The sequence below is a fragment of the Pantherophis guttatus genome, chromosome 2, assembly GCF_059756535.1.
Source record: "Pantherophis guttatus breed Tessera chromosome 2, ASM5975653v1, whole genome shotgun sequence".
Lineage (NCBI taxonomy): Eukaryota > Metazoa > Chordata > Lepidosauria > Squamata > Colubridae > Pantherophis > Pantherophis guttatus.
In genome coordinates this window covers 143,757,602-143,776,074 of record NC_142064.1, presented here as the reverse complement: position 1 = coordinate 143,776,074, position 18,473 = coordinate 143,757,602, and the positions used below count along the sequence as shown (strand labels likewise).

The 18,473-nt window shown below is 38.9% G+C and overlaps 1 protein-coding gene across 1 annotated transcript in view; it reads right to left on the bottom strand.

Annotated features, from left to right (window-relative positions):
* ANKFN1 (ankyrin repeat and fibronectin type III domain containing 1) overlaps positions 1–18,056 on the bottom strand; it is a 171,293-nt gene extending 153,237 nt beyond the window's left edge. Inside the window, exon 1 of the mRNA XM_034412490.3 lies at positions 17,789–18,056. The gene's annotated coding sequence lies outside the window, so the exon portion shown is untranslated. The remainder of the gene's footprint in view (positions 1–17,788) is intronic.
* Positions 18,057–18,473: the final 417 nt, after the last annotated feature.

The following is an 18,473-nucleotide window of genomic DNA, read 5'->3' as shown; positions in this document are numbered from 1 at the left end:
CTACAATTTTGTCTTTTTGAGTAAGTTGGAAACCCTTTTTTGTTTTGCTGATCTGTACACCAAGATATTTATTTACCTTACCCAAAGACTTTAGGGAAAAGTGTTCATTCAACTTGTTCACAAAGATTTCTCTACTTTCTTTGTGTTTTCCAATATATAAAATATCGTCTACATAAATTAATACAAATTCTATACAGTCATTATCCCTTTTGACAAAAAAACAATTATCAGCAGATGTGGCGCTAAAACCCATAGTCTTGAGCACCTTTACCAAACAATCATACCATCTTTTACCGGATTGTTTCAATCCATATAAGCTTTTGTTTAACAACCAAGTTTCATTTTTATTTGTGTATTGGCTGTGAGGGGCCCTTACATAGATTTCTTTATCTAACTCTGCATGTAGGTATGCAGTTTGTATATCATATTGAAATACATCAAGGTTAAGTGCTGATGCTACCACCAAAGCTGTTTTGACACTCTCTGTCCTCACAGTAGGAGAATATGTGTCTGTATAGTCCTCTGGGTATTTTTGTGCGTAGCCTTGGGCAACTAATCTAGCTTTGTACAGATTATTGCCTCCTTCCAAATTTTTAATTTTATATATCCACCTAGTACCAATAACAGTTTTGTCTTTAGGTGCGATTGTGGGAGTGAATACATTTAATCCTTTTAAACTTTCCATTTCCTTTTTCATGGCTAGTTCCCATTTCTCTTTTTCTTCACGAGGAAGTTTTAGTACTTCTTCGTATGTATTGGGTGTTATTGGTTCATTATTTACATTCATTACGTAATCTTTATATTTGTCTGGCATTTTGTTCCTGTTGTTCCTAATTGTTCTTTCTGGTTTACTATTGTTGTCATGCATGTATCTTGCTTCCTTTTTTGTTAGTGTATCAGTTTTTATTTTGTACTGGCTATTTGTCCAGGTTTTGGTCTTATTTTCATGCTTGTTTGTACTTTGTTTATCTACAGTTCCTTCCTTGTGATATTTTGTTTCTATGTGTTGATTAGGAAATATTTCATTTAAATGTAATTTAGACCAGTTGGCCTGTTCATGGAACACGGCTGTTCTGGAAACTATAAATTTATTATTGCCATCAATGAATCTATATCCTTTTGTACCAGTTTCGTATCCCATGAATCTAAGTCTCCTGGATACATTTTCTCCCTTTCTTCTCAATTGTTTGGGTATGTGTACGTCTGCAGTGACCCCAAAAATATGCATATGTGCTAATTTTGGTTTTCTATTATACATTACTTCGTATGGTGTTTTATTTATAATACTGGACCAGGTTCTATTTTGTGTATAATTTGAATAGTGTAATGCCTCTGACCAAAATTGTTTACTTAAGCCAGCATCCTCTAATGTACATCTAATCATAGTTTGTAGTGTGGAATTTTTCCTTTCTGCAATTCCGTTCTGGAATGCAGAAAATGGACTGGAAGTGTAATGTAGCATTCCTCTATCCTTTAGCCATTGAGAGAATTCTCTAGACATAAATTCACATCCTCTATCTGTCATAATTTGCTTTATTCTAATATTATGCTGTGTTTCTATGCGCTTATAAAATTCCTTAAATTTTTGAAAAGTCTCATCTTTATGTTTCAATGTGTAAACAAAACCATAACGACTATAATCATCCACTATTGTTAGAAAATAACGTTTCCTATATGTGATTGATGGAGTAAGTGGTCCTACTAGGTCCATGTGTACTAAATCAAAAATTTTGTTAGTTGATCTGACAGATTTTTTTGGTCTAGGGCTAGTTTTTAGTTTTGTAGACTTACATACTGAGCATTCCAAATAATTCTCACAATTTTTTATTTTGACACCTTCTGCGTGTTCAGTCATTTTTTGTACTACAGGAAAACTGGCATGGCCTAACTTCCTATGTAAGATGTGAGCACACTCATCATGGATTGGTTTACCTATCTTTGGTTTCTTTATGTTGGGTACGTCATTCTGATCATGTGGTATCATACAATCATCATTGTCACTATTGCTAACATTTTCATCATCTATTTCCATACATTCTTTAACATTTGAATCAATATTATGTAACCATTCTTCTTTTGTTATGAGGTAGGGCAAGCCCCCTTTAATTATCACAGTGCCTATTTTATTTTTGTTTTTCTCTAGGAATGCTTCTCCCTTTGAGAAAGTTATATTGATATCAGAGTCTTTACTTAGTTTTATGGCACTCAATATGTTATGAGGTATTTCGGGTATTAACAATACCCCCTCTATTTTTCCTAAACCAGATAAAATCACATTTCCTCTGCCTAGTACTTGAACCTTTTCTTGATTGGCTACTTTTATTACAAATTTATCTTCTGTAAAAGAAGACAGTATATCTTTATTGTTAGTGGTATGATTTGTAGCCCCAGAATCGATGAGCCAATTATTATTTTCATTTTGTTGGGATTTTGTATTGTCATGTTTATTTAATCCATTTAGTGAACCAGATTTTTTATCTCTTAAGTTTTCTCTGCCCCCTCTATTTTCTCTATAATTTGGTGGGCTTCTATATCTATGCCTTTCTATAGAAGACTGTCTATGATTGTGTTTGTTCATGTATTCTGGTCTGTGCCTTTCTTTTGAGAATCTGGGACAATCTCTTCTGTTATGTTCTTTGGACCCACAATTATGGCATCTATATGTTTCATTATATTTTTCTTGGAAAGCTACTTTCCTAACAGGTCTAAGTTCTGAGTGATTGTTAGATCGATTTTTTCTCGAATTGTCTTCAGCTATCAATTTGTTGGATAGACTTTCTATTGACAAATATCCTAAGTTAATGGTATCAAGATGTGACATGAAATTATCCCATGATGGGTCAAGAGAGTTAATAATAACACTTTTCATTGTTTGGTCTGAAATAACTTCTCCCCTTAAATGCAGTTCAGCCCTTATTTTGTTTAAACATATTAAATGCTCACTTATAGAAACCCCTGGTTTTACTCTAGATGAAAAGAATTCCTTGGACATCCTTGTTGTAGTGGCTACACTGTCACTGTGGAATAAATTAAACATATATTGAACAATTTCTGAAACAGTCAGATTAGATTTGATGCTATAATACATTGCAGGAGATATGCTGGCTATTATTAGAAAAAAGGCTCTATGGTGTAATCTATCTATTTTTAAAGTCCAAGGTCTTCTTGGAGGATTAGTGATAAAAAATAATAAGTTCTCTTTCATGAAAATAACCTGAAGCTGCTGGTACCATTCTTGTAGATTAATACCATCAATTCTTAACTTTGGGAAGTCACTAGGCAAGTTTCCTGTGTTATTTTGACCATTACTTACAACCTGAGGCAGTTCGTGGTCTTGCAAGTGTAGAAATTCGCAGAATGGTGTAGGGATGTCAGCAACGAGTCTGTGTGGTTTCTTTACGAATTCAAATCTTCCCGGATTGTTTTCCTGACTTCGCGCATGCGCACTGCTCATTCTGCTCTTGACTCCGTCGTGGAAGGTTCTCTCCATTGCCGCTTGCTCGTTCGGCTCCTCTCCCGATGAGTCGGTCTCTGGCTCGGTTTTTGGTGTCCTGGTAACTGCGATCGTCCTTTTCTTTCTCTTTCTGGATATGTCGCTTGCTTCTGTTTTTGGAGTAGGAAGGAATCGGCAAGGTTCCCTGGGCTCTGGCGTCGTCGCTCTTGAAGTTGGGGTGGAGGCGTGCAAGTCTCGAGGCATCGGTTTGTTCGCTTGCTTCTTCTGCGATTCCCTGGTGATTTTTAATTTTGGCCCAAATGCAGCGAAAAGCGTTTTCATTGCTGATTTTACTTGTACGTCTAATGGGTCTTCTTCATTCTCTGTTTCTGATTCTTCTGAAGTATGTGTTTTTTCTTTTTTATTTTCTATATCGAGTAGGGCTTTTCGCGCCAAATATTTCGAATCTAGCTTTCTGATTGGTTCAGTTTCGTTCATCTTGGGAGTCAGTTGGAACCAAGATGGCTGCCATTCAAAATTTCGCGCGGGATCGCTGCTCTCCCTCTTCGTTGTATTCTTTTCTGTAAGCATATCACTTGCTATTTTTAAGTCTTTTGATTTTTTAGTAGTGATGTGCTCCTCTCTCGCTGCTCCGTTGTTTCTTAGAACATTTTGGAGTTCCGCGACAAGATTCTCATCACTCTTTTGGCTCTTTAAGATTTTTAGTATTTCTGACCTGAGTTCGTTGTTTTCTATTTCGTCTTCTTCTTGTTCATCGTCTTCATTTGTTATTTCCTCATCTTCTGATGTATATTCTTCAGGTTCTCTCGAAATTGCGTTTGTGGATTCATTTATTATTTCTTGATCTTCTTCCATTTCTTTGCTGTATGCCCTGGTATTGGGTCTATTTCTTTTAGACATGTTTATGTTCTTATTGAGTCAATCCAACCATCCTCTGCTACCAGATTGTTGCGATATTTTCTGGATCAGACTCAATAAATTATTAAAGAATTAAGAGTTCAAATATAACTCCTTTTATTTACACAAAGGCATTCTATATTCGCTGAATATTCATAGATAGAAGCAGGGAGCTTGTGGAGAGGAGCTCCTTATATACATAGGGGGTGGAGTCATGAAGATGGGTTATGAGTCATGAATACATTAGGGACCATAGAATAAATTAACTCTTGATGTTCTTATATACACTATTTACACATTAGAGAATAAGGCATTTACATCTAACAAAAGCTTTATTTAAAGATGAAGTAAATAAAATGAGTTCCCTAGCATGGAGGCATCCAAGTTTGGATTGAGCCCATGGATCAGTCTCAAAGGGAGCTAGAACAAGAGCTGGGGGGCACCCCCTGTGCAGGGGTTTTTTATAGGGGCGCCTGACCTCTCCCTTACCAATGGGTGTGAAGGGGCCGGAGCCCCATGACCCACGAGTGGGATCAAAGGTACCTCTTTGCTCCCATCTGGTGGCCTTTTAGGAAACTGCCATGGCTGGCACAAAAACATCTAACAGGTTTTCAGCTCTTACTCAGTTCTCTGAACAATTTGCTGTACTTAAAAAAAGTTTGAGAAAATGGATTAAATGCTACTGACCCCCCCCCCCCCCGGAAGTAACCCTCTGTGTGTAAAACCACCCACTTTTCCCTAAAACATTTATCTGCTTATCTTCTACCTACAAAAATAGCATAATAAAACACAGAGAAAAGAACATTTATTATTGGATAAGACTGGGCATGTGTGCAAACACAAATGTATTGTTTTACAGACTCTTTACCCAAACTACAGAAAAGGAGAGATCTTGAATGACTCCATTTTCCCTTCTCTGAAAAATGGTATGTATTTTAACCAGCAGTACTTTCATAATAATCGTATATTATTTGCATATGAACAGGTCTTACATAATTTTCAAAACCACAGGAAATGTGAGCAAAGATATTTCAAACACCTTTATGCCAACTGAGAACAGGCAAATTGAGGTAGTCCTTGACTTATGATCATAACTGAGCCCGGAATTACAGTTACAAGTTGTTAAGGCATCAGGCACTGGGTACAACGTTGCAACCATTTTTTACAATAGTTGTTAATAAGTGTGGCAGTCATTATGTGAATCGATTTTCCCCAATGGAGATTATTTGTTGGAGACCAGTTGTAAACACAAGAAAATGGCTCAGTGCTAATCACTGAGTCAGTTGGCAAGAACCCAAAATGTGATCGTTTAACTATGAGCGAGTGTGCAGTCATCATGGGTCATAAGTAGCTCAGGAGAGGTCTTTGAATGATCTTCAAATGATCAGTTGTAAGTCCAGGACTATCTACACTTTCAGTCATCCCAAAGATGCTTTTTCAAGAGGCAACGGAACTTTCTGGTTTTTCTTTGAAGATATTTCGCTTCTCATCCAAGAAGCTTCTTCAGGTCTGACTGGATGGTGGGGAATGGAAGGATTTATACCCCTTGCTGGTCATTTGCATTCTTTTTTTGTGCTGTTTGCCTCTCAAACTGAAGCACAAATGGTTCCTGTAGTCTGCAATTTTTCTGGAAATCCGTCCATTCTCCATTCGAAGGGTGTTCAGCAGACACCACAGAAAAGAATGCAAATGACCAGTCAGATCTGAAGAAGCTTCTTGGATGAGAAGAGAAATGTCTTCAAAGAAAAACCAGAAAGTCCAGTTGCCTCTTGAAAAAAGCACCTTTGAGACAACCATGACCTGGATGACTGAGAATCTCCATAGATATTTACATTTTCAGTCCAATTCTTAGGTTATGTTCACAAACACTGGCATCAAAGAATGAAGAAACGTAATTTTTGCTTGTTTGCCTCAATCATATTCAATAAGAATAATTATGTCTGGGGATGGATGAAATACCTTTTAAGTCCATCCCACTTCATTGTCTGCATTAGGCCAGCATTTCAACCTATTGGTGATCTTACCATTTAAGAAGAAGAAAAAAAAGAAAAGAAAAGAAAAATGGCACCTGCTTAAACTTGCATCTGCTCAGACCTCCCAGAATCCTTACATGTCTTTCCTAATCTATTTGGGTATTAGTAAAATGGTTGAGGGCTTTTTCAGTTTTGCTGATGCAACAAGAAATGAAATGAATGTGTTAAAAGAAATTGCAATTGAATGAAAGATGCAGGTGATTATGGTGATTGGATGGGGGGTTGGCTGTGCTCTGATTGGCTGGGTGTGTGTTCTGTTTAGGTGGGGGCTTGGTTGTGCTTGGGTTAGTCTGAGTAGCAGGGGGATTTGAGCTGGTGAGCTGTGTTGCTGTTGTTTGGCTTCAATCAGAGCACAGCCAAGCCCCTAACCAATCAGAACACACCTCTACCCAATCAGAACACAGCCAAGTTCCCACCCAATCAGCTCACACCCCCACTAGCAGTTAAAAGGAAGAGACAGCTGCGATCTCACATTGCTCCTGGAAGCACGAAGCCGAGAACACCAACCTGAAGATGACGAATGAGACTTCGTCGAAACGTCGCCAAGACACTTCCAATTTTACATGGGAGAAGACCCGAATAACCAAAGACCTACATATATATATATATATATATATATATATATATATATATATAATCAGAGGTGAAATGTAAAATGTGTTACTACCGGTTCTGTGGGTGTGGCTTGGTGGAGGGGGGTAATGTGACTGGGTGGGTGTGGCCAATGTTTTTTTTTTTTTTAACTTTTCAAAGCATTTTTTCTAATGGTTTGAAAAGCCTCTGGCGATCAGGCAACTCAGCTGGAATTGTCAGAGAGGCTTTTTAAAAAATGCTTTGAAAAGCCTCTCTGCCGATCAGGCAACTCAGCTGGGATCATCAAAGACTTTTCAAAGCATTTTTTTTACCACCTCTTCGGCCAAGAAGTTGCAGGAAAAAAGTTGCTTTGAAAAGCCTCTGAGGATCCCAGCTGAGTCACGGGATCATCAGAGGCACTTTTTTTTTTACTTTTAAAAGCATTTTTTCGTTGGAAGAGGTTGTAGAAAAAATGCTTTAAAAGTAAAAAAAAAAAAAGCCTCTGATGATCGTGTGACTCAGCTGAGCATTGGGGGGGCGGGGCGTGCAGGAATTTTTGCTACCACTTCTCTGAACCATCCACTGTCATCGCTACCGGATCAGGCGATCCGGTCCGAACCGGGAGCATTTCACCCCTGATAGATAGATAGATAGATAGATAGATAGATAGATAGATAGATAGATAGATAGATAGATAGATGATAGATGATAGATGATAGATAGATAGATAGATAGATAGATAGATAGATAGATAGATAGATTTGTTTTCTTTCCTTTTTGTAGGCTTTATGTGTATTTCTCTTTAGCCAGGTTCTTCCTACGTAAACCAAGATTTTTACGCAGCCCATAATGGGCAGCAGAGTGTTTGCTGGCTGCCAGAAAAAAAGCCTAGAAACTAGTGGATTGTGATTTCACTGAACTAGGGCTGCGTAAAAATCTTGGTTTACGTAGGAAGAACCTGGCTAAAGAGAAATACATACATACATACATACATACATACATACATACATACATACATACAATTGAAAGTAGAATATTTGTAGGAATTCTTGGGTCATAATTGTAATCCTCTTTCTAATAAATATTATAAATCAGAGTTCTTAAAAATTTGTTCTTGTATAAACTGCTTCCAGTCTGACAGGAAGCCTGACAATAAATTACAAATGTGACAATGAAGATACACTTATGTGGGGACTGTCTTTGTAGTCTAGAAACTTCAGGTGAAGCTTGGAGGTTTGTTGTTAAAAAGCTATCCCAGAAGGTCTACCGTGCACTCCAAAAGAGGACATTGGGTCACCACCAAAAAATTGAATGTGTGTGTGTCTTTAAATTATTTATTGGCAGGTTATTTAAAGTGAATAATACAAATTATTTTCAAATGAATGCATTTACGGATTAGTAAATATTCAACTTTCTCATAAGTCTATCCTAGAAACAATGCTTAAATATAACTTTAAAAATAATTTTAAAGCACATGAATATTTATACAATAAGTAATCAGGAACAGTAATCAGTAAATGAACTCATTTTCAAAATCAGAAAATAAAGATTCTCAAATGTTGTGAGGCCCTGTAGGTTTGTGAAGCTCTAAGATGTAGCTTATGCCTCAGTCCAGCACCAGCACTGCATGCCGTAAGTCAAGGGTGTCAAACTCATGTTATCACATGATGTATCACAACTTTTTTCCCCTTCGCTAAACCAGGAGCGGGCATGGCTAGAGTGTGACACATCTGACCCGCGGGCTGCAAGTTTGACACCCCTGCCTTAAGTGCAGGCTATTTGAACACATGTTTCTTTCTATGTGAACCTCCCATTTACAGAGATCATCTGAGGAGGCTTCCTAAGTGAGGATAGGCCATGCACTATTGCAAGAGGGCAAGAACATATATTGTCCTCAGCCCATCCTCAAGCTGCTAGGAAGAGGACCCCAACCTGCATTTTCCTTTTTTCTGTTAACAAGTAGCTTTTTTCCTCTTTTGCTGATACATCCTTATCAGCTTTTAAAAAGGGCCCTTAATTTGAAGATGGTTTTATCCGGATCAATTGCTCATCTTAATTAGCTGTATTTGTTTCCATTTTTATTTTAACAATTGTTATAACCTTTGTTTAATGGTGTTTTTAATTTTACTGGTTGGTGGCATACTGTGCTTGCTAAAAAAATAAATTCTTTCCCGAAGAATTTCCTACGCCTTAGACATGCAGTCTAATACAATTTACCTCAAACATTGGGGACGTCATCTCATGCATCAGCTAACACTACTGACAGCAGAAGGAAAGAGGATTCACCATTCAGTGAACCAAGGAGTTCAGGGAAATGCCTACCTCATTCTGATTTACATCAACTTTGTATGGGAATCTTGTGCAATGGGAAATTTGCCACAGGTCTCAGAAACCCACCCTGTGATCTTTTGCAAAAGGAAAAACCACAACAGGCACACGGGGGTTTAATGCCTGGTGAATTGCGGCTTGTGTGATATCGTTTCCCTTCAGAAAGCAAAGTGTATTCAGCACAAGGGAAGAACATGCAGATATATTAACCTGATGTTGATTAATAGCATCTGCATCAGTTCATGGACACGCTATCAACTGATTAATTGAGTAATTATTAGAGGAACTATACAGTTTGCATTCTTAAAATATTTAAAGAAGGAAGCTCTACTCAGAAAAAAAATAATAACTGGGAAAGCATATTTTAAAAATCTCCCCCAACTACATTTCTTTGATTAAGACTGTATAGAAAGATCCATGGAATAATTTGAAAGCCCTAGGAAAGAAATGTGTAAAAAACTGGGATTTTTGCAGAAAACCTGGAATAATGTAGCACATTTCAAACTATATGTATTTCATTTCCAAATGAAGATTTTTGTGCTTCATTTTCTCCAGAAATACTGGAGAAAATCACCCCATGCTGACGATTAATGCAAAATAAAGCAAGCCCTTGAAGACCAACTTCTAGTACATTTTTCACTTAAAATTGCAGTGTTGCACGGTAGCGCTTTGAACTTCACATTTCTAACAGAATCAGAGATGAAAGCAACTACAATGCTACAATTTTCTGTTACAGATTTTCTTAGGTTGTGCAACCTGAACCTATGAACATTCTGCCCATCCTGGTTATTGAAGTATGCTGGAGAACATTTATTTTCAGGGGAGAGGGGGAATTGTTTAACCTATAAGGTTATAGATAACCTTAGTATCCAATTATTACAATATGAAAAATGTACTGGAAGAGGAAGAGTCACCTGAGATGGGTGGCATATAAATTTAATACATAAAAATGAAATAAGAAAAAATGCATATTTAGTTCAGGAGCAGAACTCTTAATTCTCTTTGACTTCTCAGGGGCTTTCAGTACCATGGCATTTTTCTAGAATTAGACTCTACAGCAGGGGTGTCAAACTCAATTTCATTGAGGGCTAAATCATGATTGTGTTTGACCTCGAGGGGGCAGAGTGGGTGTGGCCAGGGTGGGTGTGGCAAGCTCAATGTCACTTGTGTCAGGGGCGCCTGTGGTGGCCTGAGCACTCTGCCAGCGAAAACGGGCTCCTGATCGCTGCGATGGCTTCCTGCAACCCTCTGCCAGTGAAAATAGAGCTTGGAAAGGCTGCTTGCGGCCCTCGTGAGCTCCATTTTCACTGGCAGAGGCATTGCGGCCTGGTCCTTCACTGTTTCCAGGTTGGCCCCGCGGGCCAGATCTAAGCATCCTGTGGGCAAGATCTGGCCTGCGGGCCTTGAGTTTGACTCCCCTGCTCTACAGCAAAACTCCCGTAGTTTTTAAAAAACAGCTGTCTCTGAGGATGAGGCAGGACTTTTAATCCTGTGGCCCAAGTATGTGAATGATTCTCAACTACTACACTGAAATTTTGGGAGGAATCACCAGGCAAATGATTGTGTTGTCGGAAAAGCTGATGACATCTAATTCTCTCTGTTTTCCTCCTGCAACTCCCATTGAAGTCATGGATTACTTTAAGAGGTGCCCGGACTACTTGTTTTGTAATTGATGGAGTAGCAGTAGTTGAAGATGAAACAGATAATGGATATAGCTATGGAAGTAGGAGAATATAGTTAGTTCTGGTGAAACAATAGGGTTCGCTGTCTGAGGGTTTTTTTGAGTGGGCGTTCCCGGAAGGACATGTGGAGGTTGAGGCTAGGAGTGTCTTCTCTCAACTTAACCATTTTGGATACTTGGGACCAGGAATGGGTTCTACTTACCTTTACTACTGGTTCGCAACGGGGCCACGCGTGAATGCGCAGAAGTTTCTGCACACGTGCAGATCGTAATTTATGATGTCCAGTGGGTGGGCGGAGCCTCCCACTGCTATTACTACTGGTTCTAAAGAACCGGACAGAACCGGGAGCAACCCACCACTGCTTGGGACCTGATCTATGCAAGCATCTGGTCCAGCCATGCATATTGTACTCTAGTAGTATCCACAACAGACTCTATGATAATGGGTCCTGGCTTTGAAAATATCACTGTTGTGCAATATTATTGAGACCAAGCAGTAAGAAGATATTACATCTGTTTTTAGATGAGTGCAAAACATTTGAGTTCAAAATATTTGTTACTAGTATTATAACCATCCAGCGCAGATATTTAAATTTTTTCCCAATTATTATTCCTAAAATAATTGATATGATTTGTTCCAAGGAAATGCTGCCAAAATGAAACAAAAATATACGGCTCTTATTTCTTGTTCATCCCAACTGAATTTTCCAGTTCCAGTTCCAGCTGGAACATGCCAGTTTAGGCTTTTAAACCTGCACCCATTTGCATGGGTCCTGCTTTAACTTTTATGTCTGGGCTTTGAGATGTAGAGTTTCTCCTCTGTGGTGTCAGAATACTATTGTCAACCCTGGAGCCATCTTGGAATGTCTTCAGGGTTGCCACAGAGAGGCTGGATAGAGCTGTGGGAAAGAGGGGGGGGGGAGTAGAGATAGCTGGGGAAATATGTAGCCAAAATAACATTCTTCCTTCTGGGAGCCAAGGACACTCTCACCAGCACCTGGCAGAGCGTGGATTGGAGTCATCTGGCTTTGGGCCTGGGGCCTGGGGCATGTGATTGGGGCATGTGATGGTTGTGTGCAATGGGGGGAGGGGGAGAGAAGAACTTTGGATTTGAGTTGGGTGGAGAAAACCTGGGGAGCTTCAGAGTTGGGTTTTCACCAGCAGTGCCTAATAAATCTATACTTTGAGGAAGCCTCTTGGAGTTTTGATTTCATCTGGGCTGTTACTTGGAACTCTGACAACTGCTGTGTTTTCCTGAAAATAAGACCCAATCTTATATTTTTTGAACCCTGAAAATAAGCGCTTGGCCTTATTGCCATGCGCTCAAAAGCCCAATTGGGCTTATTATCAGGGGATGTTTTATTTTGGGGAAAACAGGGTATATCAGGAAGAGAATGGGTTCCAACCGGACCACTATCATTGGAAAAATGAAAATGCAAAAGGAAATAGAAAGGAACACCCCCCCTCCAAAAAAAGGCTCACATAGGAGGAGTTTTAAAACTTCTGATGTCAGAGCCCTACCCCATAGGTAGAATGACTTCATTAGTATAATATTTGATTTCCCCCAAAAGTCTATTCCTGCACTTTCTTGGATGAGAAACAAAACGTCTTCAAAGAAAAAACAAGAAAGCCCAGTTGCCTCCTGAAAAAGCACTTTTGGGATGGCCAAGGACTACCTGTACTAAAAATGCATGGTAACCACTGGAAGATGATGAAAAACACTAAAGGACCACCATTAATCAACAGAGAGGGTGTGCTGGCATGCCTGAAAGAGGCTAATGGCCCAAATGTTTGAGATAGAAAGAAAAACTTTGCTATCAGCCTCCGTAAAGACCTTCCTTAACTCTAGAATTAGGACACAAAGAGCTGTCACAAATAGGAGTTGCAACCATGTATGTCTGCAGCTTGTAGCCTAACCCAGCCACAGACACAGATCCATGTGTATCAACTGACTCCAAAAAAACAAAACTAAAAATCCTGCTCCTTTTGCATCTCAAACACACATTTTTACTTATTCCTTGGTTCAGGCAACGAGAGGAGGAGGGAGAAAAGCGTGGCAATGCCATGCAATGCAATTGGCTATGTTTGAGACCGAAAAACCCAGTCTACTGTTGCTCTCCTTAGTCTGCTTCATCAATAGCAATTTGAATAAACGGGGCAAAATCGAATGCTGCTTTATGCTGAGCCTACACCCTATGGCAAAGTAATTTGTTCAAGTTTTATTTTGAAAAGTAGATTTCGCTATGCTTTATTCTCCCTGATGGTACCGAAGTATATGAGACCGCTGCTCTCTTATTATCTCTTTTAAGTCAAAGAAAGCAGCAGTAGCAATTTACGACTGAATAACAATTTCCAGGTAGGAAAAAGCAGACTGGGATTCTTTCTAACTCCCTTACTGACAGCAGCCACAGGAGGCATCTGCAGACCACTTATGAGATAATGTGAGCTAAAGCCAAGTAGATTAATAGGACTTCAGGCTGTTCTGTTTATATTTCGTCTCTTCTTTCTACGGCATGGTCTTTGGTGCTGTGATTTTTGAGAAACTTGTTATACTATTCCGTATTTCAAAATGATACGGCAGGGTTTAATTCCCGCGTACTTGAGAATAATAGAAACTTGCTAAGCCTTATCTGAGAAATAATTTGCTATATTATTTCCCATAAATGATTGCTTTTAATTATTATGTAGCATTTTGCAGCACAGGACAAAGAGCACAATCCCACTGATATAATTGGAAAGGTGTGCACTGGCTGAGGTGATATGAAAATTAAACTGATAAGTAATACAATACGAAAGGCATTAAGGTGTGAAAGCAATTATAATGAGACAGTTATTCAGTATCAGTTATGCATGAAATGATACTAACTTATTGGAGAAACTATTGCTTTACTATTCTATGATAGCCTATCTATAATTTTAAAGAGTCTTACTTTTTCAAGAAAAACCCAGGAAATTTTTTTTAAAAAACGAAGAATAAAAGATACCTCAAAAATCAGTGCTTTGTTTTGTTTTTTTTTAAAAAAAATCAATATTATTCATATGCCCTTATATTGTTCAGGATAACCTACTATACCAATCCAAGGCTTGGCAATGACTCACAGATCTCCTGACTCTTAATACTTTGTCGGCTTTTCAGTTTGACTTGGCAGAAGATTGACAGAGGTTTCCTTTTTTTTTTTTTTTTCAGAAGACAAGGATGAAGCCAAACAGAAGAGTTGATTGACCCCTCCCAGCAAGAAGATGCAAGTAACTTTTATAACCTTGAGATTTAAATTTGTAGCTTCTTCCTCCTGTCTTTCTGCACTGACAGACACATGGTACGGTGCATGGTATGTCAGGGTTCCACCAAAAGCAGAACTCTGAGACAGGTAGATTTCCCAAAGAACATGTTTATTGTACACATCATATCAGCACAGCTAGTGAAAACCAACTCTAAAGGTTCCTGCGGTTTTTCTCCTAATGAAAAGAGCAAATATTCCCACCCCAGGTGTCACCGATCACATTGTCCAATGAAGGTAGCTGGGAGGCTGCTTGGTCACTCCTCTGCCATCTGTTGGGATGACCTTGGTTCTCACAAGAAAACTTTTTGTTTTGACTGGTAGCCAATCTATCTCCTTCCTCCCTCCCTTCTCCTTTTCAAAGTTCATGGCAACTATGAGGCAGGGGAAAAAAATGGCTTTATCCAGGTCAGCTTCAGAGTTGACATGGTGGTGTTGAAGCCATCTCTGACTTAGTATTACTTGGTATTACATGTTCAATTTAAGCCCCCCCCCCCAAATTAAGTATCATGGCTATGAAATATTTTCGTAGCCATGGAGTCCCCAACCCTGTGCCGCAGCCCACTACTGGGCCTTGAGTATTTTGGAACCGGGCTGCGGAAGTGATGGGAGAATGTGTGCACATGTGAATATATCCCCATTCATATGAGCAACAGGTGAGCTAGTCTGCCACTTTATTCTAGTAAAACACAATTCATGTACTACCCCAGAAGAGGTGGCAAACCACACTGTGCACCCCACATCTTTGGTATTCTCACTCCGAGAATTTGCTGCTTCACGTTTGAATTGCAAGATTGGCTCTGAATATTTGACACTTATGAGTATAATGACTTGGAAGAAAAAGATTAGACCTTGATACGTGATTTGGGTAGCTGGCTAGTGAAGGATGAGTTGGCAGAAATATCAAAATCTCATAAATCTATCTGCCTGGTATATCTTTTTCACACAGGTTGAGATTCTGGGCACAATCTCAAGGGAGATCATCAAGGCCTTTTGACTTGCCACAAATTTAAACTTCTAATTATTTTTAAACATTCGGTTTCTTTCTTCCTTAACTCTAAAAATGATTTAAATCTATCTGTCTTATGCTTGGACATAGGCACCATGGGCCTTTGAGTCTGTGTAGCTAATCAGGCTTTATAAGGTGGATATACCTCTGAATTTGGTTCTTGTGTTGAATCAAAGCTCCAACAAACTGGAATGATCAGTTAAAATAAACAAAGGAAGTCTCACACCAAGTCTCTATTCCCATAAAATGACCACTGATGGGGCCAATGATCCATTGTCTCTCTTCCTCAGTTGAGAACACGAGAAGTAGCTATAGAACTGGGTTCCTGATGATGAAATGTCAGCATGGAGGAGTTAATAAATAATGGAACTAAATAGAGAAACTCAGGATATAGAAAGACAATGGGAATAAGTTTGAGAAGAATCCCAGCAGCCTATGTAGAATTGAATAAGGACTCTTCAAGACTATTTATTTATTTATTATTTATTTATTTACTTATTTATCAAATTTTTATGCCACTATGCTAAGGTGACTCTGGATGGCTTAAAGGTAAAGGTAAAGGTAAAGGTTTCCCTTGCACATATGTGCTAGTCATCCCCGACTCCAAGGGGTGGTGCTCATCTCCATTTCAATGCCGAAGAGCCAGCTTTGTCCAAAGACGTCTCCGTGGTCATGTGGCTGGCATGACTAAATGCCAAAGGCACATGAAATGCCGTTACCTTCCCACCAAAGGTGGCCCCTATTTTTTCCACTTGCATTTTTTACGTGCTTTCGAACTGCTAGGTTGTCAGAAGCGGGGACAAGTAATGGGAGCTCACCCCATTACGCGGCGCTAGGGATTCGAACTGCTGAACTGCCGACCTTTCGATCAACAAGCTTAGCATCTTAGCCACTGAGCCACCACGTCCCTCTGGATGGTTTACAATATAATAAAAAGTAAAAAAAAAAAAAAGGTAATAGAAGCCAGATAAAATTAGGCAACTTAAATAGAAAAGCTAAAAACAAAAATGATGGGTGGCCTGGAGACAGACTACTCCCAGCAGGGTGAGACAGCTCCTCAGATACCCTCGACCCATGCCGTAAAGGGTTGAGACTAAAGACTAATGCTTGAGACTCTAACATGCTCATAGTTTAATGTATGTTAATAGATGGGGACCCCAGTGTTTTTCACAAGAAGCAGACAAAGCCAGTGCTTCAGGGTAATAAAACAAACCTATTGTGTTTTACCTTCTATTAACAATATAGACCTATTGTCTTTTTGTGGAAGAGCAGAAAATATTAAATCTAACCTGGGGAAATTGCAATAGTACATGCATTTCCCCCCCTGCAGTACTAAAATTGAATGGGCATTGTTTTGGGAACCATTCAAAGTTATGACAGTGCTGAGTAAGGAGACCTGACCCATCCTCAAAGTTTTTGGCCATTGCAGCATCCCAGAGTCAGGGGATCACCACCTGCAACCTCCACAGCCAGCCTCCGACAAGCAAAGTGAATAGGGAAGCCAGCAAGAGATCGCAAGTTGCAGTTATGACATTGCGTTTAGCAATCACGGGGGATTCGCTTAGCGAACATAGCCAGGACTGACAAACTGCCATCGTAAGTTGAGTGTGATCACATATTTCATTTTACAACCATGTTGCTTGGCAACAGAGTTGCCAGTCTCAACTGCGGTTGCTAAGCGAGAACTGCCTGCATAGAAATGATCCCTGTTGATACCATGCTTGGAAATCTCTTTTCATTTCCTCTATTTTTCCTACAAATACAAATACAAACACACATACACAAACACACACACACACACACACACACACACACACACACACACTCCTTTCCTTTTTTGCTCTCAGTCTATGCATTTCTTGGTTTCTTCTCTTCTACTCCATTCACTCTTTTTCTGTTCAGTTTGTTAATCATGCTACTATGTCTAGTTTGAGAATTCAGGCTTTGGGGGAGAGGGTATTTTTTATCTTTTAGAAACAGTTTCATAAATTAGAAATAGGTTATATATTTTGGATAGAAAGCTTTAGTTACATGTTCTTTGGGATTCTTATTCTCTTAGAATCCCAAAGTTACTGTATCGTCAGGGGTCAATTTTAAAAAAATAAGCAGAAATCTATAGCATTTATTTATTACATCATAAAGCTATGTTAACATCAGCACCAACAGATGCTTTCTAAATTCCAGTAGGTCTGAGTAGATAAAAAAGCAAATGTGAAAATCCAAATGATATATTTTAATGAATAAAATGTTTTATTCATACTAAATTACATTCGCAACATCAAATGAGCTATTGAAAACAACAGAAATCCAGTGTTGAGGTGCAAATAAATACAACAGGGTATTTATTCGTGAGATGTAATACAAGATAAAGCAAAATAACATCATTGCAAAGGGCATAAATTAAAAAAAAAAAAGCATTAATAGAATCTGAAATTGCCTGGCAAACCTTACAACAATTGTCAACTAGTGTTAAGATAGCTCTCATCTTGCTTATGCTCAAGGTAAATAAAGCAACTTGTGTTGTAATTACTCTACCTTGCCCATTGAGATAAAATCCATGGTGCTGAAAGAACGATCCAGCTGAAACTGGCAGCAGAATCTTTCTATAAGATCGAACTAAAGGAGCAGAATACACCTGGTCCTTCACTCATCCATTTTCACAAACAAGCATCTCATCTCCCATCTTGGCCACTTAAGAATGGCCCTCCAAGCACTGCATTTGTCATTGTCTAGTTCTTCTGAAATACTTGTGCGGCTTAGTCTACAAATCTGTTTTAACTCACAGTGCAGTCAAGCCAAGCCCATTTCCTGGGAAAGGGATCCGAGAAAGCCTGTCAGACTTGTCTTGGTTATGTTCGTACCTTCAGGGTATATGCAGTCATATCTTCAGTATGCAATCATTGAGAAATAATTCAAAACTTTAGTGGGGGAAAAAATCACTTGGCGATTCCATTTCAGCATTTATCATTTCCAACCACAGAAGGGGCTTATTCTTTGCCTTTTTTTTTTTAAATCAACACATATAGATTTACATATTTATTCATTTGAAACATTAATATAACTGCCCTTCTTTCAGCCAACCCTGGGTTGTCCCAAAGAAAGATTTAAAAATAAAATCATTTTTAAAACTACAAAACACAACCAGCTGAAACATAAAACATTAGAAACAATGAAAAACCTGGGGCCAATCTATGCTATTGTACCATAAGAGTTTGGTGGC